At 43.1% G+C, this 10,101-nt stretch overlaps 1 long non-coding RNA gene across 1 annotated transcript; it reads right to left on the minus strand.

The window, feature by feature from the left end:
- Positions 1-7,058: 7,058 nt before the first annotated feature.
- On the minus strand, positions 7,059-9,280 carry LOC103880549. Its single transcript, XR_641649.4, has 2 exons — positions 9,054-9,280; positions 7,059-7,238 (listed from the first exon to the last, which is right to left on the minus strand). It is a non-coding gene; the product is annotated as an uncharacterized LOC103880549 (long non-coding RNA).
- Positions 9,281-10,101: the final 821 nt, after the last annotated feature.

Here is a 10,101-nt window from a genome sequence, read left to right on the forward strand (position 1 = left end):
TTCAGCCTAGGTGACAGAGCAAGACTCTGTCTCAAAAAAAAAAAAAAAAAAGGTTTTTAGTATGTCCACAGAGTTGTGCAACCATCAATTTTAGAACATTTTCATCACAAATTTTGTGCCTGTAATAGTTTCCTAGAGCTGTTTCTTAACGAAGTACCACAAGCTGGGTGGCTTAAGACAACAGAAATGTATCCCTGGCCAGGTGCAGTGGCTCACGCTTGTAATCCCAGCACTTTGGGAGGCCGAGGTGGGCAGATCACGAGATCAGGAGATCAAGACCATCCTGGCCAACATGGGCAAACCCTATCTCTGCTAAAAATACAAAAATTAGCCAGGCGTAGTGGTGCATGTCTATAGTCCCAGCTACTCAGGAGGCTGAGGCAGGAGAATCTCTCAAACCCAGGAGGTGGAGGTTGCAGTGAGCCAAGATCGTGCCACTGCACTCTAGCCTGGGTGACAGAGCAAGACTCCGTCTCAAAAAATAAAAAGAAATGTATCCCCTTTCAGTTCTGGAGGCTAGAAGTCCAAACAGGTTGTCGGTGGGGCTTCCGCTTCCTCTAGAAGCTTTAGGGTGGGGGCCCCCAGCCCCAGAGCCACAGATCATTACTTGTCTGTGGCCTGTTAGGAACCAGGTCACACAGCAGGAGGTAAGTAATGGGTGAGCATGCTAAGTTTCATCTGTATTCACAGCCACCCCCCATCACTCACGTTACTACCTTAGGTCCTCCTCCTGTCATACCAGCGGTGGCATTAGATTCTTATAGGAGTGTCAATCCTATTGTGAACTGTGCATGCAGGGGATCCAGGTTGCACACTCCTTATGAGAATATAATGCCTGATGATCTGTCACTGTCTATCAGATGAGACTATCTAGTTGCAGGAAAACAAGCTCAGGGCTCCCACTGATTCTACATTATGGTGAGTTGTATAATTATTTCATCGTGTATTACGATTTAATAATAATAGAAATACAGTGCATAATAAATGTAATGCACTTCAGTCATCCCAAAACTATCCCCCATCCCCACCCCTAGATCTGTGGAAAAATTGTCTTCCATGAAACCAGTCCCTGGTGCCAAAAAGGTTGGGGACTGCTGCTCTAAGGAAGACTTTTTCGTGCCTCGGGGACTGCCGCTCTAAAGAAGAGTCTTTCGTGCCTCCTCCTTAGCTTCTGGTGGCTCCTGGCAGTCTTTGGCTTGTGGCTGCATCACTTCAGTTTCTCCCTCTGTCTTCACATGGCCTTCTTTCCTGTGTCTGTGTCTTTCCATGGCCTACTTATAAGGACCCCAGTAATTGAATTTAGGGCCTGCCCTAATCCACTCTGATTTCATCTTAACTAACTATATCTGCAAAGACTCTATTTCCAACTAAAGTCACATTCTGAGGTTCCAGGTAGACATGAAGTTTTGGGGGATACCACTCAACCCATTGCAGAACCCATTAGCAGTCACTTCCCATTCCTCAACGCCCCTACCCCAGGGCAATCAGTAATCTACTTTCTGTCTCTTTGGATTTGTCTATTCTGAACATTTCATATAAATGGAATCGTATAATATGTGGTCTTTTGTGACTGGCTTCTTTCACTTAACATGTTTTCAAGATTTATATTGTAGCATGAATCAGTACTTTATTACTATTTATGGAATAAAAATAGTCAGTTGTATGGATGTAAATGTTTTGTTTATCCAGTCATCAGTTGTTAGACATATGGGTTGTTTTCACTTTTTGGGTCTTGTACATAGGGTTGCTATGAACATCTGTGTACAAGTTTTTGTGTGAGCATATATTCTGAAAATTTTTTTAAATTACAGAAATAATACATGTATGTCATAAGAAGTTATTCTTGAATGTTTTTCCATAAGAAATCCTTTTGGATAGGAAAGAAAGAAGGCCAGGAGCAGTGGCACCTGTAATCCTAGCACTTTGGGAGGCCAAGGTGGGTGGATAGCTTGAGGGCAGAAGTTCCAGACCAGCCTAGCCAACATGGCAAAACCCCATGACTACTAAAAATACAAAAATTAGCTGGGCATGGTGGCGCATGCCTGTAGTCCCAGCTACTTGGGGGACTGAGGCACGAGAATTGCTTGAACCTGGAAGGCGGAGGTTTCAGTGATCTGAGATCACACCACTGCACTCCAACCTGGGCAACAAAGTGAGACTGTCTCAAAAAAAAAAGCTGGGGGGCAATGACCAACATGGAGAAACCCTGTCTGTACTAAAAATACAAAAGTAGCTGGGCATGGTGGTACGTGCCTGTAATCCTAGCTACTCAGGAGACTGAGGCAGGAGAATTGCTTGAACCCAGGAGGCGGAGGTTGTGGTAAGCCGAGATCACGCCATTGCACTCCATCCTGGGCAATAAGAGTGAAACTCCATCTCCCAAAAAAAAAAAAAAAGCAACAATATCACTACTTGAAGGCCAGGGTCTCCGATATTCTGCTTTAATCAATTTCTTTTCCCTGACCCCAAATCTCACATTATGACAGCAGTTAGGATACCTGGGCTGGCAGGAGCTTTTATCTAGAGGATGATGCATCTCTCTCTTTTATGAGACCTTATTTTAAAGGAAAAAGACTTACATTAAAACGTAAAAGGATAATGTCTTTTTATTCCTAAATTTTATGTTAAATTTGTACCCCCCAAAAAAACCCTAAGTGTAAAAAAAAAAAAAAAAAAAAATTTAGACTTCAGAATAGAGACTAGAAAAAAACCTGAAGGCTGGAGACCAAAGGCACCTTCACTTTGGACTACCTGTTTTCTCAAGAGCTAAAAGTGGTACTTAACCATCCAGCATCCTACATTTTATTTTATTTTATTTTATTTTATTTTATTTTATTTTTTTATGTTATGTTATGTTATGTTATGTTATGTTATGTTATGTTATGTTATGTTATGTTATTTTTTTGAGATGGAGTCTGGTGCTCTGTTCCCCAGGCTGGAGTGCAGTGGCGCAATCTCGGCTCACTGCAAGCTCTGCCTCCTGGGTTCACGCCATTCTCCTGCCTCAGCCTCCCAAGTAGCTGGGACTACAGGCGCCCGCCACCACGCCCGGCTAATTTTTTGTATTTTTAGTAGAGACAGGGTTTCACTGTTTTAGCCAGGTTGGTCTCGATCTCCTGACCTCGTGATCTGCCCACCTTGGCCTCCCAAAGTGCTGGGATTACAGGCGTGAGCCACCACGCCCGGCCTCCCATCATCCTACATTTTATTTTAATCTCTTAAAAGCCAAGTTTAAAATCTCATCTATGCCTTAAAATCACATCTCTGCAATCTTAGCAGACTCTCAGATTTCATACATTTATAAAATTTGTTTTTACGGTTTCTTTTTTATTATTTCTAACAGCAGGTGAAAGGATTTTTTATTTTACTAATGTTTCTTAACCTATGTTTGGCTGATAACTGCTTCTCATTTTTAAATACATTTTCTTTTTTGAACTTGTTATGGAAATTTTTAAATAGTCACAAATACAGACTAGCACAGCGAACTCCCCTGAACCATCACCCAAACTTAGCAAACGTCAGCTTTGTTGCTGCTCTTGTTTGATCTATTGCCTCGTCCCCTCCAACATTTTTTTTGACCATTTAAAGCAAATCCTAACCATCATATTTCACCTAACAGAATTAATATCTAATATGTAGTCTGCTCAGTTTTCCTATCTTGTCTCAAAAATGTATTTTGACTGTTTGTTATTTGGTTATTTGTTAAAATCTAAATAAGAGCCATATTGTGCGTTTGATTGATAGGTCTTTTGTCTCTTTAAATCTGTAACAGTTACCCTTTTTTTTCTGTGTTGAAAGGGGGGTTTTTTGTCCTGTAGTATTTCCCACATTTTGTATTTCACTGCTTATTTCCCCTCATTGTTGTTTAAAGGTTCCTATCTCCCCAATATTTCCTCTAAATGTGCAGTTACACATAGAGGCTTGATTAGATTCAGGTGCAGTTGATTTGACACGAGTGCTTCCTGAGTGACTCTGCATCTTTGTTTTGCATCGTTTGGAGAGGAACATGACATCTGGTGGTTCCACTTGCTGTGACTGAGCAATGGGGTCTGTGGTGTCAGTCTGGTCTTTTCCATTATAAAGTACCCCACCACCCTTCCACCTGATGGCTCTAGCAGCCGTGTCAGGAGTCCCTGAGACCACCCTCATGTTTGATGATTCACAAGATAGATTCACAGAACTCAGAAAAACTGTTATACACATCATTCCTGTTTATTTTAGTGAAAGGATACAGATTAAAATCAGCAAACAGAGAAGGCACATGAGTGAAGTCCAGCAGAAGACAAGCACAAGCTTCTAGTTGTACCCTCGATATGAGCCTTGCATGTTTGATTCTTTGACATGGGAGGGGACCTTGCTCATTCGGTGGAGAGATTGTTCTTCCTAGGGCTAGCCAATTCCTGGAGAGAATAAATGACTCACCTATGACTGTTCCTTTCATATGTAAACCAGCCAATCTGGAGCCCATACCCCAACCTGTCCTTTACAGGACGTCTCATTCTCTAGGCCAATATGCCGTACTCTGGGATATGCACCTGCCCTAATCACCACAGGGCCAGGTACCAGAAAGCTAGGGAAAGCCCCTAGGCCCCAGAGCCTGCTGAAATTATTCAAACTCGCCAGTCTGCTTACTCAGCCTCACCCCTTCCTTCCCATGGAAATAACAAGGCTCTTACTCCACTTGATCCCCTCATTCCCTCTGCCTCCGCACTGACCCTGGGCTTCCCAGTGTGGCTCCCTGTGGCGTGCCATACCCCTTTTGGAATCTGTAAGTCTAACAAGCTTTCTTGTCAATGGGAGTCACCTGATCTGTTGCCCTCATCATACCTGAATAATAATAAAACCTATATTTTATATTTTTTTATCTTATTTTTTAGAGACGGGTGTCTTGCTCTGTTGCCCAGGCTAGTTTCAAATGCTTGAGCTCAAATGATCTTCCCACCTTGGCCTCCCACAGTGCTGGGATTAGAGGCATGAGCCACCATGTCAGGCCACCTAAAACCTATATTTTAAAACACTCCCCAGTGGTGTCACACAGACAGCACTTAATCCTCCCAGCAATGATGTATGGCAGTATGTGCCAGGTGTTGCCAATTATAGAAGCTCGTTGAGCCTTGGATGCTGCTAATATCGCATGATGCACAGGACAACTGCCCTGTCCCCACCCCCACTCCCCGCAAGGAATTATCTGGCTTAAAACGTCAGTCATGCTGAGGTTAAGAAACCCTGCTTCTAACAATTGTGTTTTAAAGTCACTTGAAATAGTTCCTCTCTAGTTATTGCTCCAAATCTGTACATAATTTTACTTTACTTTCAGTTTTTAGGGATGCTTTAAAAATTATGTAAAATGTTTGTATGATTCCAAAGTTGAAACTAGTTTGTTTTTGTTTTTTAAAAAAATAGAGATGGGGTCTCACTGTGTTGGCCAGGTTGGTCTTTAATTCCTGGCCTCAAACGATCCTCCCATCTTGGCCTCCCAGAGTGCTAGGATCACAGGCATGAGCCACCATGCCTGGCTAGAACTAGTTTTCTTTGAAGAAAGGTATATTCAGATGTCTTTCATCCTTGTCTCCTCCCTGGTTTTTTCCTTCCCTCTAACAGTAGCCATTTTTATTTGTTGTTGGCATATCATATATGCGACAATTTGTATTTTTGCCACTGTATCTTTTGGATAGTCTTAGAAGTGGGATTGTTTGGTCAAAGATTAAATAAACATATAATTTGCTTGATTTAAATATATCTTCTAAGTTCTGTTTCTAAATACAGTGAATCCAAAGAAAGCAAAGCACAGAACACCATTACAACATGCCATTTCTATTAAAAAAACATGAAAGAGGCCGAGTGCAGTGGCTCACGCCTATAATCCCAGCACTTTGGGAGGCTGAGGTAGGTAGATCACCCGAGGTTGAGAGTTCAAGACCAGCCTGACCAACATGGAGAAACTTCGTCTCTACTAAAAATACAAAATTAGCCTGGCATAGTGGCACATGCTTGTAATCCCAGCTACTCGGGAGGCTGGAAAAAAAAAGCATGAAAGATAGGTAACTGTTTAGCTTATATATACTAAAGTATCTATGAATCTACTTACAAGAAACCAATCATCAAATAGGACAAAGGATGGCCAGGGTCCAAGGAGTGGGAGGGAGACTTTTAACTTTATACCCTTTTAAAATGTTGAACCATGTTAATATATGCCTATTTTTTAAATAAATTTTTTAAATGAAATAAAAATTAATGGAAAAAGGTTTCTCTATTTTAAACTGCATTAACACCAGAAAACACATAGAGGCGATGTTGTATAGGGAAGAGGAATCTCACAAGCTGCTTTAGGCAGCTTAATTCCACAGAATTACTGTCTTGTGGAATTTGGCTCTTTCAGGGAGGTTTACACTTCGAGCCTTGCTGTTTATTCTGTGTCCGTAAGTGGGTTCTAGTGTTACGACTGTGTTGCATAATTTGTATTTTCTTAATAATTTTCAAAACTTGGCTTGATTTAAATAATTGTGTATATAGATTTCATGTAGTCATTTCTGCATAGGGTTAAATGCCTTGTTTTATGGAGTTGATCAGCGCCAAGCATGAGCTCACTGTCTGGGGAAACGAGGCTGCTATGGAGATAATGACTGACCCTGGCTGCCAGTGCCTCTGGTCGGAAGAAATGCAAGCCCTGTCTGATTTGGTAGTGTCTGTGGCTGGGGGAAAGCTGCCTCCACCTGGACCTTGGCAAGACTTTTTGGATTTAATACAGTGTTCTGAGCAAGCCTTAGCCAAAATTTTCCAGCTCCTAAAACCCAGGTCCCTTCCTGGCTAGTTAAATGGCTTAGGACAGTGTTATCTTTTCAACTGCCACTGCCTCCTGAGATGGTATCTGGGAAAGCCAGAGGAGCTGTTAAAATGGATCCCACTGCAACAGAAAAGCTATTGAAACCAGGAGACAGCTTCCAACTGGAAAAATACTTAGTATATAAGTGCTTACTTTCCAGAGCTCGAGCAGCTCTTCCCATAGGCAGTTATCCTGAAGGAATGGTTAGATACAGAAACAGCCAAGGAGACAGATATTTCAGACAAAGCACATTTATTTTCCAGAAAGAGTAGTTTTTTTAATACCCCATATTGAAGAATTGTTGACCTTCACGTCCTATAAACATGAATCCTTTTAAACCTAAACGTGTCTGTACTGGGGCTGAGACTGACTTGCTGTAACACCGTCCAGATGAATCCAGAACAAATCTTTATACCTGTGGTCCAAAAGTGGTAGGGAAATTCTGTAAAGATTTAAGGGCTTCAGGCAAAGTTGTTTGAATTCAATTTTTATTTCTTAAAACTGGGGACCCAAAATGAATCAAAAGGGACAAATATCATGAGTGGTGACTGCCTGATGTGGTGGGGGGTGGGGAGCAGGCAGTCGAGTAGAAAGAGGCCTCTGGAGGATGGAAACATCCTGTGTTTTGATTGGAGCGTTGATTATATTGGTGTAAACATTTGTCCACATTAAGTCTACACATTAATGTTCGTGTACTTTACATAATTATACCTCAATTTTAAAATGCAAAAAAACAAAAACATGGTCCTTACTACTTGGTGTAGTAGAATAAAACTGGACCTAGATACTCAAGCAGTTGTGTCCTAGTACCAGTTCTGCCACTAACTTCTATGTGGATGTGGGGAAAGTATTTAACCTCTGCTTATAACTTCTTATCTGTCCTACAAAATTAGATCGTCGCATTTAGGATGCTCAGTGTTTTTCAACTGTTAGGTAGGATTCTCATAAAAATTATTAATTGGATAGATAATACAAAGAAAAATTTTCTCTAGGAAACTGCCCACTGATGCTGTGACTACATATGGCCTCAGTCATGTTGGTGACAAGGGAGGGATGGAAATAACTCTTTTTTTTTAGACAGAGTTTCATTGTTGTTGCCCAGGCTGGAGTACAACGGTGCGATCTGGGCTTACTGCAACCTCCACCTCCCGGGTTCAAGCGATTCTCCTGCCTCAGCCTCCCGAGTAGCCGGGATTACAGGCATGTGCCTAATTTTGTATTTTTAGTAGAGATGGGGTTTCTCCACGAAGGTCAGGCTGGTCTCGAACTCTCGACCTCAGGTGATCCTCCCGCCTCTGCCTGCCAGAGTGCTGGGATTAGAGGCATGAGCCACCATGCCAGCCTGAAAATAACTCTTGTCTCAATCTACTAACCTGGGCTCTGAATTTGGGTATGGATGTTTTGCCCCTCATTCCTATGAGCCAGTAGGGTTAGGAATCAGCTTTTAGAACAAGCCTGTCCGGCACTGCTTTTCAGTGACCAGATGAAGGAAAATGTCTCTGTGGGAGGAAAGGGAGTGGCAGAAAGTCACTCCAAGTGGGACCCAGGCTGCCAAATGTTGGTCTCCAGCACATGTTCCCTGTACTTTGGGCTCAGCTCCCGAAGGGGAAGAGCTCACAATGGAAACAGTGATGGCCATTTGCTCAGGCAGCCAAGAGAATGAAAAGCACATTGAAACTAAGCAGTGTCTCCACGGGGAGGTACGGTGGGCCCCTTGCGGGTGAAACCAACCTGACAACAGAGCAGGATCACAGAGCCCATTCCCAGCATCTTTCTTCAGCTCAACAACAAGACCTTTCTGTGCAACCTCTCAAGAAAGCTCTGGGAAATGATACTGTGGGCAGTATTACTAAGCTTTACCCAACAATGGAGGCACGCTCAGTCCAGTTCACCCGTTTGCTCTGAATTCGATTTTGTTAATTGAAAGCAAAGAGCTTTTCTTAATGTAAGTTTCAGGACCTGCATCCCCTAACCCAAAGTTTCTGGAACTTCCCTGTTTATTGCTGCCTCTTGTGAACTGTTTTGACCTCCAGTGAATGCCTTTTCAGCTGGCATTTTCATGCTGTACTTTTGTTCTTCAACTTACCGAGTGCCACTGTGAATGTCCTTCTTTACTAACATGTCAGTAACTGCTGGGCTGTGAAGCCAGCTGACAGTGGGAGAAGGCAGCCTTAGGGTGATGGAGTGGCAAGTGCAGTTTAAACCAGCTCCGATGACAGTGCTCACTCACCTGTGCTAAAGCAGGTAGGTGATGCAGCCTGGCTCTGTGCCTCCTTCATGAAAGATGAGAGCTGCTATGGTCTGAACATTTGTGTCCCCCGCAGATTCCTGTGTTGAAATCGTAACTCCCAAAATTATGGTATTAGAGGTGGGGTCTTTGGGAGGTGATTGGGTCTTTGGGAGGTGATTAGGTCTTAAGAGCAGAGCCCAGACAGGCATGGTGGCTCACGCCTGTAATCCCAGCATTTTGGGAGGCCAAGGTGGGTGGATCACCTGAGGTCAGGAGTTCGAGACCAGCCTGGCCAACACGGTGAAACCCCACCTCTACTAAAAATACAAAAATTAGCTGGGCGTGGTGGCAGGCGCCTGTAATCCCAGCTACTCTGGAGGCTGAGGCAGGAGAACTGTTTGAACCTGGGAGAAGGAGGTTGCAGTGACCTGAGATTGCGCCATTGCACTCCAGCCTGGGTGACAAAAGCAAAACTCCGTCTCAAAAAAACAAAACAAAACAAAACAAAAAAATGTAGCGCCCTCATGAATGGGATTAGTGTCTTTATCAAAGAGACTCCAGAAATTCCCTACCTCTTCCACCATGTGAGGACACAATGAGAAGATGGCTGTCTGTAAACCAGGAATCGGGCTCTCACTAGACACAAATCACACCTTGATCTTGGACTTCCTGGCCTCCAGAATGGTAAGAAATAAAGCTAGATTGTTTATTTACTATTCAGTCTGTGGTGTTTTGTTATAGCAGCCCAAACAGCAAGGGCCCACATGGCTTAGTGTTTTGCTTGCATATACTTTGAGGGAATTATTTTCTAAAATAAGTGGGCCAAGCACGGTGGCTTACACCTGTAATCCCAGCACTTTGGGAGGCCAAGGTAGGCAGATAACTTAAAAGTCAGGAGTTCAAGACCAGCCTGGCCAACATGGTGAAACCCCACCTCTTTTAAAAATATAAAAATGAGCTGGGCCTGGTGGCAGGCGCCTGTAATCCCAGCTACTCGGGAGGCTCTGGCAGGAGAATCTCTTGAACCTGGGAGGAAGAGGTGGCAGTG

Source organism: Papio anubis, chromosome 18 (assembly GCF_008728515.1).
Source record: "Papio anubis isolate 15944 chromosome 18, Panubis1.0, whole genome shotgun sequence".
Classification (NCBI taxonomy): domain Eukaryota; kingdom Metazoa; phylum Chordata; class Mammalia; order Primates; family Cercopithecidae; genus Papio; species Papio anubis.